Genomic DNA, 23,436 nt, shown 5'->3' with positions numbered 1-23,436 from the left:
ACTCGTGGGAGCCATGTGAAATTCAAATGTAAGAAGAATTTGTCAGCGGTGAAAAGGCACCCTGAGAGAGAGGCTGTTGATGGACAATTTGCAATAGTCAGCTGGGAATTGGACCAAACAAAACACACATGCAACTTTGCTTGAATGACAGCTTGGAAGAGCCACGCTGAATTTCCCAGCAAGCTGGAAAGCTGTAGCTGACATGTGGGATTTGCTTTACCTTTGTTATTTTCCTAAACTTTGTTGAATGCTTGCTAAAAGGAGAATGCATTTGTTATACGGGGTTAACTGAAACCCTTTTCTTAAAGCCTGAGGATTACAGTTCATCATGAGATGTTCTGGATATTCTTATGGCCTTCAATCAATACAGATTAGTATAGGTCTGGTAAGGTTAATGTGGCTGAACTGATTTGTGCCAACCGGAGATCAAGTTCTGTTTTAAATATTTTACTGAAAAAGGAGAAATTAATTGTTTTGCCCCAGATTTTGCCAGATGTTCTGGACTGGAACCTGCTACTGAAATCAGATCTCTCGTCCCCTTTGGCTTTTCAGATTACACAGCAGACAGAGAGACAGAGCACAGAGGCCATTTTGTTGCGGCTTCTATTTTTGTCACTTTCTCTGAATTGTATAAACATCCCATGACTAAAATGTTGTGGGTTTTTTGTTTTTTTTTTTTTTTTGGCACAGGGGAATCACGTCTATTGGGATGATATAACTAGAGTCGCGTGGGAAGCATTTTTTCCTAGACTAAGAAACTGATATTAAAAGCAAATACCATTGCATTCCAAATTGATATCTTTGGAGAAGCTCGTGGGAAATAGGAGAGACCTATCCTCAAAACAGTTGGTTACCTCACTCCTAAGTTGAAATGCAGGACTTTTGGAGCCCGTATTTTTAGGTGCCTGGAAGAAGCCTTCTTTTCTGTAGCTGTCACATTGATTGGAAACTCCTTTCAAGAAAAAAATTCAAACCATATGTTCTTCTCTGAACAATTTTGTTTCTATCAAACTAACAGTTGTTGATGACAAAACATTTTGTTCCAAAAATTCCTCTGATGATAAGAATTCACTAAGTAAATTTTGCCTAACCTTTTTAGAGCCCTTGACTGAAAAGCCATGGCTTGAAAGCAGTTGAAATCTGCCTGCTTAAAGAGCACTATAACTTTCCCTCTGCAATCAATATGACTGAGCTCTGCACGGAAAAGCACTTCCAACTTTCCTCACTGATCTCACCAGGTTTTTCTCTCAGACTGTGTAATCTCATGATTACATGGTGATTTTGATGTAACGTGACATGGTATGTCAGTGGAGTTTCTAACAACTTGTTTTGTAGCAGTGAAGGAAAAACCCAGCAGCTTGAATGCTTAAACTGAAGCAGAATTAAGTAAAAGAAGGAAATCTGATAATCACTATTGAAATCTGCTTGCAGGTAACTGGCAGTCTCTCCTGGAAGTTCCAACTAGTGCCATTGTGCACAAAACAACTGACAATCTGCTGGTCTTTTTAATAAGGGTCTCTGCCAGTCCACTCCGTAGACATCTGTATTTAGTAATATTTCAGGAGGGTGCTTGACTGGTTGACAAAAGGTCCTCCAGGATCAACCTTGTATATGAGCATGCAGGTTGGACCCTCAGGTTGGTTGTGAGATACCTTTGGACATTTCCTCAGCTGTGGCTCAGAGTCCTGTTGGCCTTTTCATGCACTGGTCAGGAATGACTGCCTTTTGATTGCAAGTGGTAAGAGGTGTATGATGGTCTCACTGATGTAATTTAGATCTCTGCTGTTACATCTCCCTAAACAAGGGAAAGTGTTTACCCTGCTTAAAATTTCAAAGCTTTGCTGAAGATTTTATCCTTGAGTCAAGAACTTACATATTTCTCTCTTTTTTTTTGTATGGGAATGCAATTTACCTCGAATCCTATTAGGAAATAAAAAAGCGTTCAGGATTGTATAAAGAATAACCCCCTCTCCAAGGGTAAGGTTAAATTGATATAAGGCACTACAAAAGATCAGGGAAAACTTTGAATGTTCTACAACATTCTTGAACCACAGACGAACACTTCTGAACACTAGCTGATCACAGAGGGAATTTTGAATCCGGAATGTGAAGAATGGGTTTTGTGAAAAGCTGAAAGTGCAGTGTCTATCAGGAAACACTGAAAAAGAGGTAAAAACCCAATGAGCTGGAGCAGCATAGATTCAGAGAGTAAAATTAATCTATAATAAGTACCTAAAAGCCTTAACAGGCTTAAGTTTAAGCTCATTTGCAAATAACGTAAGCAGAGCAACTCAAACTACAGGATTTTGATCTAGAACTTATGTGCCTTTTTGGAAGTAGAACTGACATAGAATGATAGAATCACAGAATGGTTTGGGTTGAAAGGGCCCTTTATAAGTCACGCAGTCCATCCGTCCTGAGACAACCAGGGACATCTTCAACTAGGCCAGGTTGCCTAGAGACCCATTCAACCTGACCTTGAAACTCTGCAAAGATGGGGCATTCGCCACCTGTCTGGTCAACCCGTACCAGTGTTTCACCACTCTCAGCATGAAAAATTTCTTCCTAATATCTAGTCTTAATTTCTCTTGCTTTAGTTCAAAACCATTCTCCTTTATCCTGTTGCTACAGGCCTTCCTAAAATGATTTTCTGCATCTTTCTTTTAAGCCCCTTTTAAGTATTAAAAGGCAACAAAAAGGTTTCCTTGGAGTCTTCTTTTCTCCTAGAAGAACCACCCCAACTCTCTCCACCTTTCTTCACAGGGTGGGTGTTCCAGGCCTTTGATGATCTCTGTGGCCTCCTCTGGACCTTCTCAAACAGGTCCATGCTCCTCATGTGCTGAGGGCTCCAGAGCTGGGACTTCTTACTCTTCTCTCAGAAGCATGCAAGAGCTGTCAGAGAATGACTAGAGCTCAAACCCTCACCTCCAGGAAAATAACTTTCAAGACTGAAATACCGGAATAATTGTTGAAACCTTTGATAGACTCCAGAAGCAGTAGTTTCCGTTTCGGTTCTCATGCACTGTTGAGAATTAAGTCTGTTAAACTTTCATTTGTTTGTTAAAAATGGGATGGACTATTATTTCCTTCTCTGGAGACAATTGTACTTAGAGTTACAGATTGTGAGGAGATACTGTACTACAAACGAACTGTGAAAACCTTATTGTTCTGATCTCCCAGTAATAAATGATTTCCATAAATTGCAATTGATGATGCAGTTGGGGAATCCAGTTAAATGAGTGGCAGTTCTCCAAATACATTGGCTTTTACTTTAAGAAAGGGCAGAGGTGTTCTGTATTTTGGCAGTGCTTGTGTGCCTTCTTGTGCCAAGAAAGGCCCATTGAAGCTGAAGAGACATTGCCTACAACAAAGCTGTAATGGCTTAGCACAGCAAACTATCCTATCACTTGGAAGAGTTTTGCTCAATATCCATTAAATCAGGCCCAAGAGACAGGGGTAGTACAGGACACCACCAGCTAACACAAACCCAAATTGTGCCTGTACTGGATACAAAATTAAATTTGAAGTTGTGCTGCTAACTTGCTATATACTGCTTATCGTTTCAGGGTTCGAAGTTGGGTTGATGTAAGAATTAAAAGCAATTCTCTACTGCAGAGTTCAGAATGAGGTTACTGTGAGAAGGGGAGTCCAGGACAAACTACCTTTCACTCTTTTAACATTGCCTGATGCAGCTCAGGCTGTTCTGATTACGTGAAAGCAAAAGCCCCACAAGCCTGTCCAGACCCTTATTAAATTCAGAGTTTCTCAGTCTTGTAACTCTCCTGATCAAAAAAAGAGTTTTTTGAAGCATGAAAGAGATGATCTCAGTTCAACCAAATCTGCCTGAATTTGCTGAGAGTCTAAAACTGCAGCTCTGCATTCTTGGGCATTCAGTTCAATGAATGCCATCAGATTTTCAATAAAAAGTCAAAAGTCACTGAAGAGAGGACACGATATGTTACACTAGGATGCCTAAGAAATAAGCAGAGTTTGCTTGTTTTTAATAGTAATGTCAGGAGATGGCAGTTTCAGAGTTCAGTTGAAAAAATTTGGATACAGAAGTCCAAAAAACTCATGTAAAGAATTCTGATTTCACATGAAAATCTGCATCTATTATTCCAGCTAAGCTATTTCCGAAGGATACAAGAAGAGACAGATGGTGTAAGGAAACAGGAAAAAAAGTTTTTGTTTAAAAAAAAAAAGTTAAATCTACTAATGCACATATATGTGTGTGTATTACTAACATATGTTAGTAATGAAAAAATCTAGTAGCTGAAAAAATCTTTTACCAGCAAGAGTAAAATGAAGATACCAAGCAGGTATTCTTCTGTATCCATACATCCAACCTACATTACTTTTCTCCACTCTGAAAATAATAAGTAAGTACATTTTTCTGGAAATATAAAGCTCTGGACCTGCCCCTTCCCTCCTCCAAGTTTCCCTCATTTCACCAAACTGAAACCCACCTTATTGTCGCACCCAGCATGAAAAAAGCAGTGAGCTGCCCGTTATGCACAGGGTCTATCCAGCCAAGCTGTGCAACAACACTCTTTCCCAGATTGTTTTTTCAGGTTAGTTTTTTTCTCTTTTTGTGAACTGTTTTGACTGGTGCTCAACTAGGCAGAAACGTCAGCCTGGGCTTTGAAAATACCTCACCTGCTCAAGTTTATAATCCTTTGTATAACATGTACCAGTTTTGTAACTGAACTGGCTCCTGGAGGGGTGCAGGCTGAATTGCTCCGTTGGGGCTGTGTGTGCTCGCTGCAGGTGAGGACCTGACTCCTTCCAACAGCTGCTGCCATTATGTACTCAAATAACATGGCAGCATTTACATTGCTTTGTTTGCACATTTTTGGTATTAAACTATAAAAAACCCCACTCAGCTGTGTTTGCCTTTCTTTTTTAATGTTTCCTTTCCTCCAGTTTTCTTAAAGTATTTGTCACTTCTTTTTTTTTTTCTCCAGTGCACGTATCCTTGTTTCATTGCATGTACAGAGAAATTCTGCTTTCTCTTGACCTTTTTTCCTTTATTTTCTCTCCTGCATTTTCTCCTCTTTCTTCCTCTCCTTCCTTGCTTCTTCTCACCATCCTGTGAGCATCAACAGTCCTATCAACGTCATCAATGTATAAGGTGCTCCCTGGAAATGGACATAGAAGGCTAGAAGAGCAGCAAGGTTTTTGGGTAATGTGACTTGCTGGCAAATATCCAACCTCTAGGTGAACTGTGATCTTGTTGTAAACAGTACTTCTTAGATACAGGCTCTTGCTCCTCCTTGCAGGAGGATGCTTACTGCTGGTTGGCTTGCGACACAGGTGCATGGTGCTTGCTATGGGGCAAAGCTTCCCAGAAAGCCTGTGAGTCATCCCATGAACAGGTACACATGGTCAGCTCAAGGCTTTCTTTGATAAAGTTTGGGTCCCATGGGAAGAATAAGGTGCAGAACAAGGTTAGAGCTGCAGAGCATAGGCCCACAGAGAGGGTTTTGATTTTAGGGGGTGATAAAAACACCAGGGAAGCTGAGTGAACAGGTTGGGAAGAGGGTAAGCTAAGCCTCCAGCACTACATTTCTGTTGCTTCCTTTTGGAACGCACCTGGATGTGGTTAAATGAGATGTAAGGAAAAAGCATGCTTCAGATAGAAGTTGTGGAAGGGTTGAGCTCAGGAGCTACAATTTCTTTTACTTATTGAGATATTTTTACGTGTAAAGCCCAAATCATTGCCACAGGCTGAGCAGAGTCAACTCATGGAGAATATCCAGCTTGGGGTGAGGCTTCCTTTTGCAATCCACTTTCATTGATTGTTCCTCAATTGAAGGGCTTTCCAACTGGAAACCGGCATAAGAGGCCCTAACTGCCTGCAAAACTTGTCAGCCAGCTGGTGGAGGAAAGAAGGAATTGCTTTTGATGCTTTCCTTGTAGTACTTCTCAAGTGACCTAACTTCAACAAATTGTCTCTCTGTTGGTCCTCTGGCCACTGTTCCCAAAAGATGTATGGAAGAGGGCAGGGTCTTTTTGAGTGACATAATGCCAACCTTTGTATGGCCCAGGATTTATGGAATAGCACTGAGTATTCAGGAGCGACAAAGAAGTTTTCTTGAAGAAAACACAAGGATGGGACCTGGGTGCCTGATATAATAAATACAGGAATGGCTAATTGTGCTTTATATTCTGCATTCAGGAACCAGGATAATCAGTAAGGCTAAGAAAGGTGGTACTTCTAAGACCTGCACGTTTCTCTTTGTGTTCTTTGGTTGTATCTTCTTTTCACAAATTACTTTCATTGACTAAGAAAATATCAGCTACAGGTAGAAGACTTTTCTGAAAGATGAGCAAGGTCTTCTCTAGGTAATAGTCGCAAAATGGCTTCTTCCTCAAATCCAAGGGGTATTCTTTGAGTATTTTTTTTTATTCTTTAAAAAATAAACAGGGGCCCTCACAGGTTCAAAAGATGTCCGCACTCTGGGCAAAATTTGGGTGCTACTTTGTGTAGGAATAATGGGGCTGGTTTCGTGTTGAAGATGTTGCTACTTTCACAATTTGTTTGTCTCTGCATGAATCAACTGCTTAGGGGTTCACCCAGCATTTTGGGCAAAGGCTGAGCTCGCCGTCTACTCTGCTTCTGTTACTCAAATGAGCTGATTTGAAGCAGCGGGCGCATTTACATGAACTCCAATTACAGCTCATTTGCAGTGAAGTCATGCAAAGAGTTACCTGCATTGTTCAAGGCTGCATCTTCTGAGACGTGCTATTTACAGTTATGTGAGACAGACATAAACTCACTGGGGTGTACCAACTCTGAGCATCACCAAAATAACACACCACTGAGTCTGAACCGACAGCTTGAAAATATTCTTCTTGCCCCGTGTCAAGTCTCTCTACTGAGCTGTGAGAACAAGGATTATTTAACTACGAAATTTCAACATAGAGACAGGAAAATATTTTAGAAGGGAAGTAGATTATTTACATTGCAGAGAGAAGAAAGCACATGACTGAGACTACCTTGAAAAAACAAACATTTCAAAAGGTGAAGCATATTTTAGAGTACCCCAATATTTCCAAGATTTTGATAAGAGAAATTTCAAGCAGAGTAGTGTCAGCATGAAGGAAGCAATACTGATACGATTTTAGAGTCTCTTTGCTCACACAATAGCTCCCAGAATGACACAAAGGGCACAAAAATGTAAAAATAAAATAAAGACTAGATGAGAAATTTATGGCTCAGAAGATTAATGAGGGGTGACAAAACCATCTTTCTTTTTAAATACCTATCAAATTGACAGCGACCAAGCCTTATTATGTAAGGTAACTAGGACAGTGGGTAGTGCTGGAAGAGAGCCTTCTCCACAGTGGTGTATCTACTGAGTGAGTAGAGATTTTCAATAACCAACCCTATAGCCCTGACACCTTTCCCATGCAATAAATATGCCACAGATTCATAGCCCTGATTTGTTGAGCAAATGCAAGAATCACTGGGTGAAATGTACCGTCTGTGTCATGAAACAGATCAGTCTTAGGGGATCCTACTAGTCTCTTCCGACCTTTAAACCCATGAATCACTGATGCAGAAACATTTCTTGTGAAAAGGAGAAAAAAAGTCCAGAACAGGGAACAAAATGAGATCTGGAAAGTTGTATTGGAATTCGTGTTTTCTCCTTTCAAAACTCTTTTGCATAAAGAAGGCTGCGGGCAGCAAGCCCAGGAGCAGAAGCATCTGCAGCCCAGGAGCTGCCCTGATGCTAGGGACACACCAAATGGACTGTAGGTACCTCTGCTGTCATAGAGCAGAAAGACCAAAGCCTAGAAAAAGCTGCAAGTGCTTCAAGGATGATTTTTAAGTGTCTAAACCCAAAATCATGACGCTGATTCAGCTGTTATTTAGCCTCACATGCAGTGATAATTCAAGGGCACCTCTGTTTTTTATGTTTACTTTCTCCAGATGCCTGAATTTTTTGCTCACTAAAAATGAATTTCCAGAAATCAATGATAACTTTAGTTTTCTCCTCTGAGAAACACGAAACAATGGGTTTCTCAAGTTACCTCTAAGGTTGGGGGTTTTGAATTTTTGCCATTTTTAAAAACAGCAGAAGGGAGACCCTTTGTTCATGCTAGAGCACTCACTCGCAAAGACGGTAGCCACACCCAAACCTTTCCCTCCATGAGGGAGTCAAATTCTTGTTCCTGGCCTCTCAGGAATCTACTGTGACCATTAGTCTGCAAAGTGGCATAATAAAGAATTCAAGATTCATGTTCATGAGCAAGGCTGGTTCAGCTCACTTCCAGCAACACAAGAAAGGAGCTGGATCTGCTGCCAAGGATAGAAGAAATAGGAGTTTTACGAGAAAACCACTGAGAATGGCTGAGCAGAAGTGGAAAGTTTCAGCAGATATTGTGTTACTGTTGATACAAACAGAATAGCTGCTATTAGAAGGCAAAAGGTTAGTGTTGGATCTCATCACTATTCAGATCACAGTAAGCGGTCTTTGTCTTCAAGAACAGATTTTTCTTGTTTAAACCATGGAAAAACACAGAAAGGTATGAAATCAAAGACCTCATTTAAAGTAGAGATCATTAAAATGCAGTATTTGCTGTTTTAGTTTAACTGTGACAGTAAGCTGGTATCTATCTTGTCTGCTCCAAATACAGTGTTGAAGTCCAGAGATAGACTTCTTTTTCAGATCACCATCTATTTGTACAAGAAACCAAATCATATATCAAAATTCTTGTTTTGTGAATGGTTGCTGTTTTCATAAATAATTCCCCAGCTCAGACCTCAGAAATTCTCCCCAAAAGACAAAGTGAATTGTTCCTATACTGTTAACAGGTCTTTAATCAAATGCCTTAGAAAAAAAGTATTTTCTGGAAGAACTAGATTATTTTAAAAGTGTAGTTTCCTTTGCATTTGCGTCCTGGTTTCCTCGCGTCCCATTGAGACGACCTCGGACTTCTCAGCTGTTTTGGTCCCTGAGGTGCTGCCAAGGGGACTCAATCCCTATGTACATCCACAGATCCTGTCATTGTCATCCTTCACCTGAGTCTCAAATAGGACGCTGCCTCACTTGTGGCTCTCAGAAATGCATGCGCTGCTTAGTAGTTGCAGTAGTTTCATGCATAAAGACCAGCTGGCAGCTAAAAATGAAACAGAAAAGCTACCGATTTTCATGAAAAACACTGGAATTGAATATCTTAGGGACCTCTACCCTTCTCTCAAAGTTGATCGTTGAGTTGACAGGCTAGTGAAAGAGACTGACAGATGGCTGGACAGGCACAAATCATGATCACACAAGCCCATTTTTTTTAGGTCAAACACCATGATTAACTTTTGAAAAACAAAATTTGATGTACCTGAATTATTCTTATCTCCAGCAGTGATTCATAAGCAACTTGCAGAATAACATACAGCGTGAGCTATGTACTAGTGATGCATATCTAAAAACTTTTCCAGTATTACGAACTTCTAAACTTCTGTTTTTGATAGCATCCTCCTCCACACAGCAGCAAATTCGAGTCAGCTAAAGAGATAAGCAGCTTATCTATTTTCAAGTTGCTTTTCTTTCCTCTTTCCTGCAGCTAATCCATCAGTTAGAAAGCTCATGGAAAAAGAACATTCCTAGGAGAGATTCACTAAGTGAGAGAAGGAAAGAGCAAAATGCAAACCCAGCTGATCCTCAGTGAATTGAAGCTTCCCCCAAACACTGTCACAAATAGAGACACGTACTTCTAGCTTTGCTTCTTGGGATTCTTCTTTCTTACGGATCACATGCTAATTATCTTACCAGTCAGCCTGCAACATTTAATTTGGCATTTTTCCTGCTTATTGCTTGTAAATTTACATCAGAGAAGAGATAGGGTGAAATTATTAATGAAAATCTATCCACAGGTGTGTTTCCAAAGGAAGAGAGCAGAACTAGTGAACAAAACCGATTGCACTTTCAGGTTTCCTTTTACATTTACATTTTGCTCTGAGCCCCACTCATTTGCATAGGCAAGAAGATAAAAGCGGTAACAAACATCTCAGCTGGTTCTGAATTCCTCCCACAGGCAGAATTATATATCTGGTGTTCCTTTCTGTGTTTATTTCTCTCAGGAAACATGGCGTTCTCTTGCTGCTCTTGGTTCTTTCTAGTGGCATCTCAAGTTGTTCCCACAGAAAGAGGATTCCCCAGTGAGGTGAGACACAGTAGTTGGGACTTCTTTAACCAGAAGTGTCTAGAGCTGAGCAGAAAAACAGAGACTTCCATCATAAGGAGAGTCCAGATATGAGCGAATTTTGGCCTAACAAGAGATACTTAGCTCAGCTGATGTTGTCTCTGACGAAGCACTCATCATGACCCCCGAGTGCTGGAGCAACGAGGAAGAACCATGGAGGAAATCGCAGCAGCCTTACAAGCGGTTCAGAGGGAATAAAGGAAGAAAGATGAGTTTTGTTTCCATGTGCATGCCTGTCTTTTGCTGCAGCTCGAGTAAATTAGTCTTAGTTGCTCAATAAATGGGAGGCATCACAGAACAGTAAATCTGGAAGATGGATGTGAACAGAGGCGGATGTGCAAGAAAATCAGCTCAAAGTGGATGAGTTGCTTGACGAAAAAGTGCATTTTTTTCACAGTCAGTTAGGAAGTACCTTTTCGACAGTCAATGCCAACACGCAGGACAACAGCTAGGCTGATTTTCATGCCTAACTTCAGTAAATATAGCAACAAGGATGGGTAGCTGTTAGATGCTGACTGCTCTTCAGGTCATGAAATGTGGCCTCACCAATCTGTCTGCAGTGCCCTTCTTTTGAAAGCTCAGTGTATGCCTGTTCACAGAAGAACCGAATAAACTATTTTTTGGTCTGTCACAGAGTTGTCCCTTAGCACATGATATACAGACAAGTGTTCATTGTCCAGTGCTCCATTAGCCATGTTTTCTCCAATTTCCTCTTTGGATGATTATGCTTTCTGTCCAAAAGATTCTCTTCAGTTTTTATCTGTTACAATTTTTTATTTGTGGCTATCCAAAATTTTCATTTTAAAAAAGTGTTTTTTATTAAAGAGAAAAATTTATTCAGCTACCCCTCTGGACAAAGAATCCGGCAAATGAAGAGAAAAACACCTCTGATTGACAAACTGAAAATGTCAACTGGTAATACAACTACTTGCTGCCTCCCCCCCCCTCCCCCTCCCCAAATTCTTAGCTGGATATTACCATTTAATAGCATTTTTTTTTCATTTTTAATGAGGAATCCTTGGTTTTTACATTTTTCTGGTCAAAAAATATCCAATCAACACTTACAAACAACCTATGGCTTCAAAACAACCCGATTCTAATGTAATTTGTGTGAGTCCTATATCACCTAAATGCTCCTGACAATTCAATGAACTTTGTCCTGCATTTCACCAGAATACTTATGAACCATATTGGGCACAGAAGAGCTGTTAATGAAACTGGAACAGCGTAATTACAACACGCTCATCCTTGAAGATGCAGGCAGATGTGTGGAAGTGTACTCCATTTGTCTCATTGAAATACCATTGCAAATTACCTCTGTGCTAACTACATTTAAATAGGAAATAAAGGGGAAAAAAATCATCCTCAATAATGACAAGACAAGAATATCCATAAAAGGGAAACAGAGATGACATACTTCTTTGCCTGTGACATACATTTTTTACATGGCTTAGGGGCTTTGCTTCCTGAGAGTTTACATCGTCAACTGTCAGGGCCCTTCCATGCATGATTTATGTATGCATAATAAAGACATTGTTGTTGAGGAACCGATCTGTGATTTCCAACAGCTTTGAAACTAACAGTAATAAAATATACAGCATAAGAATAATATAAAATTTAGTTAAAACACATCGAGTTTTGGAAAACGGGAAGCATATTTGTTTTCCATTGCTTCATCTGCTGTTTTTTACTTTTTTTTTTTTTTTTTGAAGGCAAATTGAATGACAGCTGTTAAGGAAGACAGGACAAAGAGACAAAGATTTCCAGTCCAGGCTGCACACAGGGCATCGCATGTGCTCCCTCACTGCTATTGCAGATCCTGGGCGATCCGTGAGAGAGCAATTGGTTGTATAAACCGAGGGCAAGTAATCTCAGTTCAAATTCAAAGAGAACAGGCTGTGAGGCTCTTGGAGCATGCATTTAAAGAAGCTCTCCCTAAAATTTAATGAGACTTTCTGTACCACTTCAGTAGCACGGCTCATGTAGTATTAACACTGACTGCCAGTACTATTTTGCAAGAATGTTGAGAGGCCATCGGCAGAGATCACTGCAGGCGTATTCACACCATGTGATGATGAGCAGTGCCGTGATGGCTCTCAATCCAGTGTGTCTTGCTGAAATATATCTCATTCAGCTCATTAGCCTGCAAGCATTCCCGCCTTGCAGAGACAACGAGGCTTATAGGATTGTTGTCTTGGTGCTGCTGTGAACTGTTTGCAGCATAGGACAAATGCACTGGAAGAGGGCACATGGCTTATGAAAATCTCACTAATTAAGAGACAAGATGAAAAAGGACTCTTTATTTTATATGATATAATCAAGATATAGAAACTGGATAGAATCATGTAGGAAATCTCTACTAGTTTGTCTTTAGTTCCTGTGTTCTTCTCCATCCCCATAAAATTATCCATTTTATGCTGACAGAGATTTCCTCAGTATCTAGGGAAATTTTACTGGTGCTGTGTTACAGTCACATTTCAAAATTTGCCCCGGTTCAGGTTAATGACATGAAATGGAGTATTAGATCATGCTTAATGACAACAAGAACATAGCAAAGGTGCAAAACCCTTTGGGAGTTATCTCCAAACCTACATGAAAGTTCCCATTTGGCTCTGTAAGTGAGGAAAGAAGGCAGAGGTCCTTCATAGCCTCAGAACCTATTTTAATTATCCCGTCCCTGAGTAATAATTAATGGAGGAGGAGAGAACCTCCTGCAAGTTTAAATGCTAATGGGTTCCCCCGAGAGCATGAGTCCAGAACATCAAGGAACATGCAATGGGCTAACGGGCTCTCCAATATGTTGTTGCTGGCTTGGAGGGGAAATACCGTAGTTGAGGTGCTGATGACATTCTTCAATGACTTGAAGACTAAACTACATGTCTTTATTAAAGCAAAGTCATTCTTGCACTGCAGTATTCAAGGGGAAAGGAAATTGTGTGGCTAAAACTTGGGCTTTTGGCATAGTCAAATCTTGTCAGACTGAATAAAGAAGAGATAGTAGAAAGGGGATCTGAAGGAAATGGAAGCTGTGTCTTCATCACTGATTGGAGTAGTACTGTTTTTTTAGAAAGAGCTCTCTGAATGATTTCTAAAGTGGAAGGAAACACCATGACAAACCAGAGAAGGGAAAACAGTTCATACTTGCACTGTGCCAATGGGATGACAAGGATCATTAGAAAAATAAAAGTCCAGACTCTGGTGGGACTCAACATTCACCTGTACCTCGAAAAAATCAGGTCCAAAAATCAGGTCCTGAGGTGTTATCTCAGGTCTAGCACATCAGGTCTTTGTTAGACCATTAACTGAGGATATTATTTGAAATAACGTACCTCCTTGTTAGGTGTTCCAAGTGACAGATGAAAAATACATTTGAAGGGCCTGTGACGAGCAGGCAGCAGTTGTGTTAAAAACAAAACTTTTCTCCAGAGTCTTGAAACCAATTCTGCTGTGCTCGGAGTGAATTTAACGCATAAGTGCCACAGCATAAGATAGAGTCAGGGGAAGTTATTCTTTTGCTTTCTCAGGTGCTTTCCCCCTGAGGGCCTCCCTCCAGCAGAAAGCAGTCTGCAGGAAAGCCTTTGTGTGGAGGTGATGTTGGAATAGAAGAATACTGTGTCTTTAACAGTCATTTTGCTCTGGAAGTAACTTGAAATGGAATTTCACATCTCAAATTTTATGCATTAAGTTCAGAAGACATTTTCTTTTTTCAATGTCTTCAGACTCATCCCAAAATCTAAGAGCTGGCTGGAGTTATCCTAGCTCAAACCTAACCCTTTGAGCAACCCAGTGAGGATTGAGGTTGGTCCTACCCTTGCCATTCAGTCCCTTTCCTACCAGAGGATGTCCTACAGAGCCCCGTGAAACCAGGGTTAAAGCCTAGAGTGGTATCTGGGAACAGATCTGTGGCCACTACACATGAGCTTTGAATCATTTAAAGGCACGGGAGAACAGAGTAGTCAACATAGTGGTAGATAGACACCCTAAAAGCTTAGAATTACCCCAGGTGGTTTTGAACACATTTGTCACTATTTGGGTCACACCTTCTCTACATTTTATACAGGGAGAATGATTTGGCTTCTCCCCCATAACTGAGTCCTCAGAATTGTCTCTAAAACACCATTATTTCTACATTACGAGTAGTGGAAAGGTGTATACAGGCTGTATAGAGGAGGGCTTATAAGGCTGAATGCTCTTAGAAGCTTTTTGAAGAAGACAAAACCTGGTGTATTTTTTTCTAGGCCATATCTACCAGCCTTTGGAGGCTGATGCAGAGAACAACCAAACCAGCTCCACAACCAGTAGCTGCATCTCAGCTAATTAGTGCCCTGGAGTCAGGTAATCTGCTTGTATCACCGTGTTGCCCTGACTGTCATGCTTTCAGGGCCCAAAGCTGGTGTCTTTGGCACTGTAGAAAGAGGACACTGGCTGTCACGGCTCTGAAAAGTGGATAGGGTAAAAACTGCTGTAAGGCAGCAGGTGAGAGCCTTCATGCAGGGTGTGGAAAGGGAAGGATTCTGGTGCCGGAGTCTTATAGTCAGAATAGGACCATGCTGTCACAGTGCCTCTCCCCAAATCATACAAGACTAATCCAAGCAGTATTGCCTTTCCTGTGCTGCTGTTTTCTGTAACAAAGTAATAATGCTACAGCTTTCTCTCCCTCCGTCTTCTGCAGCTGTCACCACCTCATGCCAACAGTCCAACATTAGGAGTGTTTTGAGCTAAAAAGCCCTGCTTGGATGATCATGCTTATCTCAGCTGAAAGGCTTTCAAAGTCCTGCTTAGCCGAAATATGTGTGATACACACCATGAGTCCAATCATCCCCTTCATAGTCAGCCATGAAGGGTTGTTTTTAAAACCAAGCTTTTCCATTATCATTTTCTTCCATTCTTGTTTCAGCTCACTAAACATTAAATACCATGATCCACTGCATAAGCTCAAACCATATTAAACACATCAGTTTCATAAGCAAATCCTAAAACTCTATTTGGGGAATGGCTACAATGACTGTCTGTTTCTAAAGTTCTGTGGGAAGGGGCTTTTTTTGGACAAAGTTAAATCTTTCCACTTGACTGAAACCTTTTAGATGTATTTAACAACACACTGCTAAAGCAAAGCACATAAATGGAACCAATCCATTTATTGAAGAACAGTTCTTAAAAATAAAACAAACGTAAGTCCCAAATCTATCTGCAATGTATATCCAAAACTCCTAATAGGAACCAACAAATTTTTATGAACTGATTTACATACATGTGCATATTTACTTTCCTCATGTACTGCAATTATGTCAGAACATAGGAAATGGTATCTTTAATGGCCTGAAGCTCCGTCAGGGGAGGTTCAGGTTGGATATCAGAAAAAAATTCTTCACAGAAAGAGTCATCGGGCACTGGAACAGCTGCCCAGGGAGGGGGTCAAGTCGCCTTCCCTGGAGGTATTTAAGGAACGGGTGGATGAAGTGCTGAGGGACATGGTTTAGGGAGTGTTAGGAATGGTTGGACTCGATGATCCAATGGGTCCTTTCCAACCTTGTGATTCTGTGATCTTCCTTCTAGTTTACATTGTAGCTCAACATAATCACATACTCTTCCATGGACAAGAACCCACAACTAACAGAGCTACTAGCAAGCTGGTACAGAAAAAAACACTGCTGAATGTCCCAGGCGAGGGAAGGTAAGAGGAAAAAAAAACACATATCAGATGACAAAAGGATAAATGGCAGGTCCAAAACTTCAGATAAGTCCTCATCAACTTGGGGCATTCTGACCACTGTCTCCACAGAATCAGTCCTATGCTTGAGGCTACCAGATGTTTTCATCAGTAATCTAGATTAGATATAAAATCACCTCTGATAGAATTTACAGCTGGAGAAGATTAATAGAAGTGTAAATAACTGCAGGGACAGTGCAAGCTACATCACTGGTGAAACTTGTCTTATTCAGGCAAAATACGCTTTAATACAGCCAAATGGAATGCAGTCCATGCAGCAACAAAAAATGCATGCAACAGTTTGTTTCTATCACATATTTATGAAATTTCATACGTAGGAAAGGAACAACCTTCCTGCAGGCATGGAATGTGAGGGATGTTTATATGGGAGAGGTCATGATGAGTGAGTAACTTAACCTGAGCTCTGCACTGTGCTGACACTCAGCATTCCTGGTTGTTCCAGGATATGTAGCGATGTCTGAATGGACAGAGGTGACTCCTATGAATGGCAGGAGGACAACAGAAGGGGCTGACCTTGGTCAGAGGGGTAGCTTTCAGCTTCACATCCTCAGGAGTAATGCTCTGTCATTTAAAGCCTGTTGTCCTCCAGACAAGAGCTGGGAAATGAGAACTAAGGAGCTCAAGTGAAAAAAGATATGTCTTCATAGCAATACATTTGAAAGTATTTTAATTAAAATCTTGACTAAATCATACATCCAGTGAAAAGGGTCGTGATATAAATATGTCGATAAATTTCTAAATGGGTGAATATAATAATATTGCTTGGAAGATACACATGACGCACTTTGCAAAAGCCTATGCTACATGTACCACTAAGGATCCCAGCCTGCATGGAACTGACTATTACCTAAGTGCCTGTGATTCAGAGATCAAATTTTCAGTGAAGACCCTAGAACAGGGATGAACCTCTGTTTGACTATGAGTTCAGGGCAGGAGGTCTCCAGTAAGAGCTGAACTTTAATTTACATCTAGATAAGACAAGCCAAATAATGTCCATGGTAATTACGCTCTCCCTGCTTATGCAAGACACTGATTAATTTCTTGTTCCTGACACATACTGCTTCTGACTTCTTCCCACCTCTTTTTCCCTTACTGGCCTCAGTAAGATGGACTTACCTGAAGGCACAAACCATACCTCAACAGCATTATTGCTTCTACAGCTGCTACTCTGCGGAGCCAATATGCACCCGAATATATAAGTACTTAATCGACAGCATATATGGTATATATGCTGTATATATACTGTGTGTGCTGTACTGCAGGGCCTTTAATGTTAGAAATCACAGTGCTTTCTTTCATGCATGTTCCCATTTCAATAGGCTCTGATGTGCAGCCCTGTATGTCTACAAAATCAGTGTGAGAGAAATGGTAATGCTGCATGCTTCCCTGTTTTCTTTCTTTCAAGGATGTAAAACCCCCTGAGAAATATTGAAAAAGAGCCAGACAGAGGCAGGAAAAATTCCTGAGAACCAGACACTTTTCAAACTCATCCTGCTTACTTGGACAAGGTAATTTGACTACTAGAGAAATATTTGTGTGAAGAGAAGTATCCGTTTGGAAAAGGGCTCTTTAATCAGACAGAGGAAGGCATGAGAGGGACCAGTGTGATTTAGAGTGAGATTAACTTTTTGCTGAAGAGGATTACAAGTCTGAGCAAACTGCTAAGGAAAGTGGCAGGTTCTCTCTTTCTCCCTTCCTGCAAATCAAGGCTGGTTGTTGTTCTGGAAGATAATTTTCACTGAACATCAATTACTAGGATAAATCTTGGAGGCAGCTGGGTGAAACTTAATAACCTGTGACATAAGTGATCTAAGCAAGATGATCCTTTGGCCTTAATATCCCTGCACCTTGGGGATGGTGAAGAGCAGAGCCCTATATAGCAATGGAAACATAAGCAGAGTGTAAATAGTGGAGGGGCAGAGCAATTAGGTCCAAGCATCTAGGACAACGAGTGCCATATCATTCATTTTTTACACCTAAATGTCAGCTTGATGTTAAGTAGATGTTTTGGGACCATGAGGGTGGCATAAAGCCTTCCTACACAGAGTAGATGCACACAAGCCTTGCTGCATTACTTGGCTCCTTGTATGACCTCTCCTTCCCATGTCTTGATCCCTGGTGAAAGAGTGTGCTCTGCCCAAAGAAGAATAACATTATGAAAGGACTATGTGTTATGCAGGTACCTTGACAGCACTGGTAATTCTCTTTTAGCTCAGTTTGTGTCATGCTCTGTTTTAGTCATGAGAATATGGTATTTCATGAGTGGAAGAAGCATTTTTACCATGCCTTCTTTTAGCTCATGTTTTATTGCAAATATTGATGTTTTACGACAGAGATGTTTTATTGTTGAATTTTCTGCTGGGCTGTTACTCTATTTCAGTAATGAATTCCAGGCTGCTTATTTATTTATTTACTTATTTTAAGGAGAGCTAACAAGTTTCACAAGAATTATGTGTCATAGGGAAGTATCTTATCTAATTCAAAGTAGTAAATTGCAAGAGCAGGAAACCTCAGTTTATGAATTGAATTTTGTAAAAGACACACAAAGCGCCATATGTTCTCATCATGGTAGAGGTCCTCACTGAGGTAAAGAACTGCTGCACCAGGCAATGTGCACAAACAATGCCATGCAAGCCAGTTCCCATCCCCTGGAGGCTGCAGCAGGTCAGCAGGCTGGGCTGAGAGTGGGAGCTGCAAGGTATGAATAAATAGCTTTCATTGGTAAACAAAAAAGTGGCTTATAAGGAAGATAAATAATCGTATTTTAGGTAACTGAGGTGAATAGCAACAAGTGGCTATTCCTGAGGTTTCTTAGTCACAAGAATACTGGGCAGTTTTCCATTAGGAAAAAAGAACTTCCACATAATGCCTACAAGAAAAATTCTCTTTTGTCCCAAAGCAATGAAATCCTTCCTTGTCTGCAGCTGGCTGAGTGCACCATTGGGCTCTGAAATCTATGGTGCAATTATTAAACACAAGTCATATATCTCTTCCCTTTAAAATCTATCCAGGAGGCCTTTCTGACCCCACATCTTAATCTGGAAACTAAATTTTGAGATGTGACCTACCAAAGCTGTCAATAAGCAGCAGAGGGATAACCCTTGACGACATGTTAGCTAAATTTTTAGAAAAATGTTTCGTTCACTGGCTTGTATATTAGTGAATCTTATTCTTTCTGAGTTAGATTTTTGATCTGAAAGTGAATTATTCTTTGTTACTCCTACTCGGTTTTCACTGGGACAATTTTCCTACCTTGTTGGCAATGCAAGGGTTAACATGTAAATTAATGCAGGATGTACTGCACAAATGAAGTCTTATCCTAAATGCTAAATTATCTTCCTCACTTGGAACTGATCTGAACTTATGTAACTAAAATGGGATGAAAATAAAACAGAGGAGAAGAAGGCATAGAAATCCCAAACTAGTTTTTTTTGGTTCAAAGTATCACATGCATTCCTGATACAGAGAAATTTTTAGCAAGTGAAAACATTCTTGACATTTTTCTTAGAATAATTGACCTTTATCTTTGCAAGGTGAATGTCAAGCAACGTGCCAAGCAACACTTCTTTCTTCCTTTGTCATCAGACACCGAGCTCCCAGGAACATCTCTGCTTCCAGATCCGACTTCTTGGAGCTCAAATGTAGAGAACAAACCCCGCTACAGCTCCAACACTGCAGCACTCTCTGGACATGAATCTTTGTGCAACTCAAAATTTGCATCCCTGCACCATCATTTCACCATCAGCACTTTCACACACACTGAAAAAGCCCTATATGACCAGCTATGACAGCATCACTTTCTAAAACACATCATGTTATTGTCTTTCTTGACTCCACACTGCGTATTCCCCATTGGCATAAGTGGGCATTTGTAATGGTTTACAAAGCAGGAGCAGAAGACTCCAGTATCATACATCCGACATTGGCCAATACTGGATATTCTCCAGATGGCAAAAAGTGGTCTTTGAAGACCTTGAAGGCACTGATGTGGTACCGTACCAGCTGATACCAGCTATAATACCTAAACCTTGCAATTTTTATTTTCATTAATATACACCAGCTGCAGAGCTTGCTGTCACATGACATATACAATTGTCTAATCTTTCCATTTTCCTCCAAATCAGGAAATTTTCTCAATACCAATCAATGATGTTACAAATTAATTACATGGGGCATTAGGATATTTGCTTTGTTCCTTTGAAATGCATACACTCAGAGAACAACATAAAGCATTGATGAACAATTTCATTTAGAAGTATCATTACAGTATATATATATTTATGAGAGGTCTTTTATTTATTCATTTAAATCAGGAAAAATAATCATCTACCTTAATTTTTATCTTTAGAAACAGTATAATATATGCCAAATCAAACATGTAACTCATCCATCTTTAATAGCTTTCTTTCTGCCATATAACTACACAGCAGCTGCTTTGTCAAATGACCAAGAAATTAGTGTTTGGCAAAACAGTGGTTTTCATCAGCACATGACCTTAAGATAACATTTACATTTCTGGAGATGCTGTTCCAGTCAGAACAGAACTGCAGGGCAAACTCAGATCTTTGGATACTCATGGAGGCATCCGACAGAAAAGCTAATAAACCCTCTGGATTAGTACAGTTTTATTTTCCATAAATCTGGGACATGCTCAGCAATGTCAGATTTGTTCCCCTGCCTTTAAATGAATAAACAAACCCAAGCTTGCTCTGAAGCTCAGAAGTGAGGTGGAATTCATTTAGCTCATTACCATTTAAATGATAGATGGACAGGGTAAAGTCTTTTCTTTTGAGGCAGGGGACGGACAACGTAGAGATGAGAGCAGTGATATTGCATAGATGTGGGCTCCCAGGCTTAGAAGATTGGATTCAGATGTTTCAAAGGGAATTATTTGCTCCAAAAGGGCTCTTTGGTTACTAACAGGTATAGCAATCATATTTAAAATGGTTTTACTCACAGTCAGGCTCCTATAGCTTCAGTCACATAGGATTTACTGGAAGGTTTATCCTGGGCTGCTCTGTTGAGTGCAGAGAATTCAGGTGGGTGTTTTCAGAGGGTTAGGCTGCCAAGGCAAACAAAGTGAAAAACAACATGTTTAGAGGAGAAATATATTGCTATTGCCATTTTGGTTATAATTTATTTCATGTTATTCGCCTCTCCTAAATTGCAGGGAAATTCAAAAGGGATAGAGGTAACATGCTTCTTGTTTGTTTGTTTGTTTGTTTGTTTATTTATTGCGTGAAAAAATTAGATGCCTGTGTAGCTGAGAACAAGAAGGTAAGATCTTCACAACTAGCCCAGGCTGAGTAAGAAAGCAACACATTGATATTTTCTAAATAAATTGAGTTCCCCATCAGCTTTCCCTGGAGAAAAAGGAATAAAATTATAATTTATTTGCATTTGTCTTATTTAAAAGAGAAAAAAATGACTTCAAACCAGAGGAGAGGATAGGTGGTTTCACTTATGACATTTATGCTGCAGAACACAGACTGATTAATTTCTAGTTTTCTCATAACCTTGAGGGTTGCTCACCAACTCACATATTTCTTCTTACCAGTTTCCAGGAGGCTAACAACAACTCAGTGACTCCAGTTAGAGCTAGGGATAACTTGGGACAATATTTTGATCCCTGTATCAGGCACAAATGACAGCGTGAGGAGCAGGATGAAGATAGCTGTGGGAACGTGGTCACACATCATAATTCTTCATAATAATTTTTTTTCCCAACAGAAGAGCTCTTTAACCACTTGTCATACACAGATGTTTTCTCAATCCAGCCAATCTTGTGGTGGCAAACACTGCAGCCCGGCCATACTGTAGGGCAAACCTTTTCCTAATCTTCACATCTGATGCCTGATGTTCTGCCTAGACTTGGTTTTTCCTGTAGACCACCTTCTTGATGGCTGTTTCAGATTTGCCCCTGCACTTCACATCTCATGGATGAATATGGTCTGAGGTCCTTAGGAAGAGCACAACCTCTCCTGCCTCCCACATTTCTCACTACCTCTTTCTGCTGCAACTCTGAAAAACACAATAAGCAGTTTCCTTTTTTTTTTTTTGCTCTCCAGGAGCAACTCTTATACGCCCATAACTTACAGTAAGAAAATATACCAGATACAATCCTTCAAAGCATTTTGTATTCCTGGATATTCATGAAACTCTCTCTCAAAACGTGTAGGATCCAAACCTAAGAATGATGCTCTCCTCACATATACAGCTTAACACCTACTTTGAGCACAACATTGAAACAACTCTTTTCATGAGAAAGCGAAACAAATTTAAAATCCAAGAGGGGCACTTTCTCCAAAGGGCTATAAGGGTTTTTTTCTCTCTTTTTTGGCCTGGAACAACCTAGATTTGTTAACACAAGTAGAATACAGTGCAAACGGTATTGCTTTTGGGGAGGACTTATGTGGGTGAGTCTGGGATTTCCCCTGAGGAGGTAAGTTTTCTGAGAGTCTATTTATCACGGCAAAACCAAAATTTCATGGAAAGGGTCATTGTGTACTGGCAGAGGCTGCCCAGGGAGGTGGTTGAGTCACCTTCCCTGGAGGTGTTTAAGGGACGGGTGGACGGGGTGCTGAGGGGCATGGTTTAGGGAGTGTTAGGAATGGTTGGACTCGATAACCCAGTGGGTCCATTCCGACCTGGTGATTCTATGATTCTATGATTCTAAGTTTGCATATGGCTTTCCTATTTGTGGGCTGATGTGTTGGCATTCCATCCCTTTCTTCTCCCCGCAATTTAGGAGCCCACAGCAGGCCTCCTTTATTAAGCACAAATAAAATGAGATAAAAAAATAATAAAAATTTAGCTGAAGAATGGAGGAGACAGAAAGAGGAGGGAGGGGACATACTTTTGCTTTTACAATCCAAACAATGAAAACATCTGTGTCCAGTTGACTGACTTTCATAAAGATGCACTAGTCCTTAATCAAACCCATCCAGGTGATCCTGTGAGTTTTATATCAATGTTATATAGCTGGCTTATGGGCAGCCATTCACTAACCAAGGAGCTACAGAGCTGGAGGATTTGCTTGTGTATGACATTTTTTTGTTGTCTTTTAAGGAGCTAGGATGCATTTGTAAATCATGAACTGCATTTTCTGTTGTCGACAATTGCAATCATTTTCATAGATGCCTCGTTTCTTTGAGTTTGAACCTCAGCCACGGTGCTATTGCCTTTGTGTCCACCTTTGAATTGCTCTCAAGCCACTATTCATCCTTCTGATTCCCTGGCAGAGCAGACTGGAGTTAGAGAGGTGTGCTGCACCTCACCTGTTCTAAGCAGTTTTATTTTTCTTGGCTTGGGAAAAGCTGTTGGTCTCAGTTTCTTTTAAAATATTTTGTGCTAAAGAGAAGAAACGAAGCTGAGCTGCAGAGCCTGGGGGCTACATTCGCTGCTAAGCTTAACTTCTTCAGGTCAGCTGCCAACAGCTACCGACACTGTGTTTTCCAGCATCTGGTGTTGGAGGGTGATTTGTTAAAGCCCTCCTTCAC

General features: G+C 40.4%; 1 protein-coding gene across 1 annotated transcript in view; it reads right to left on the bottom strand.

The window, feature by feature from the left end:
• LOC104067508 (urea transporter 2) overlaps window positions 1-23,436 on the bottom strand; it is a 295,251-nt gene that overhangs the window by 98,790 nt on the left and 173,025 nt on the right. Inside the window, exon 2 of the mRNA XM_009570255.2 lies at window positions 20,895-20,999. The gene's annotated coding sequence lies outside the window, so the exon portion shown is untranslated. The remainder of the gene's footprint in view (window positions 1-20,894; window positions 21,000-23,436) is intronic.

The sequence above is a fragment of the Cuculus canorus genome, chromosome Z, assembly GCF_017976375.1.
Source record: "Cuculus canorus isolate bCucCan1 chromosome Z, bCucCan1.pri, whole genome shotgun sequence".
NCBI lineage: Eukaryota > Metazoa > Chordata > Aves > Cuculiformes > Cuculidae > Cuculus > Cuculus canorus.
Note: the sequence above shows the minus strand (reverse complement) of the source record. Positions and strands in the feature narration are given on the sequence as shown.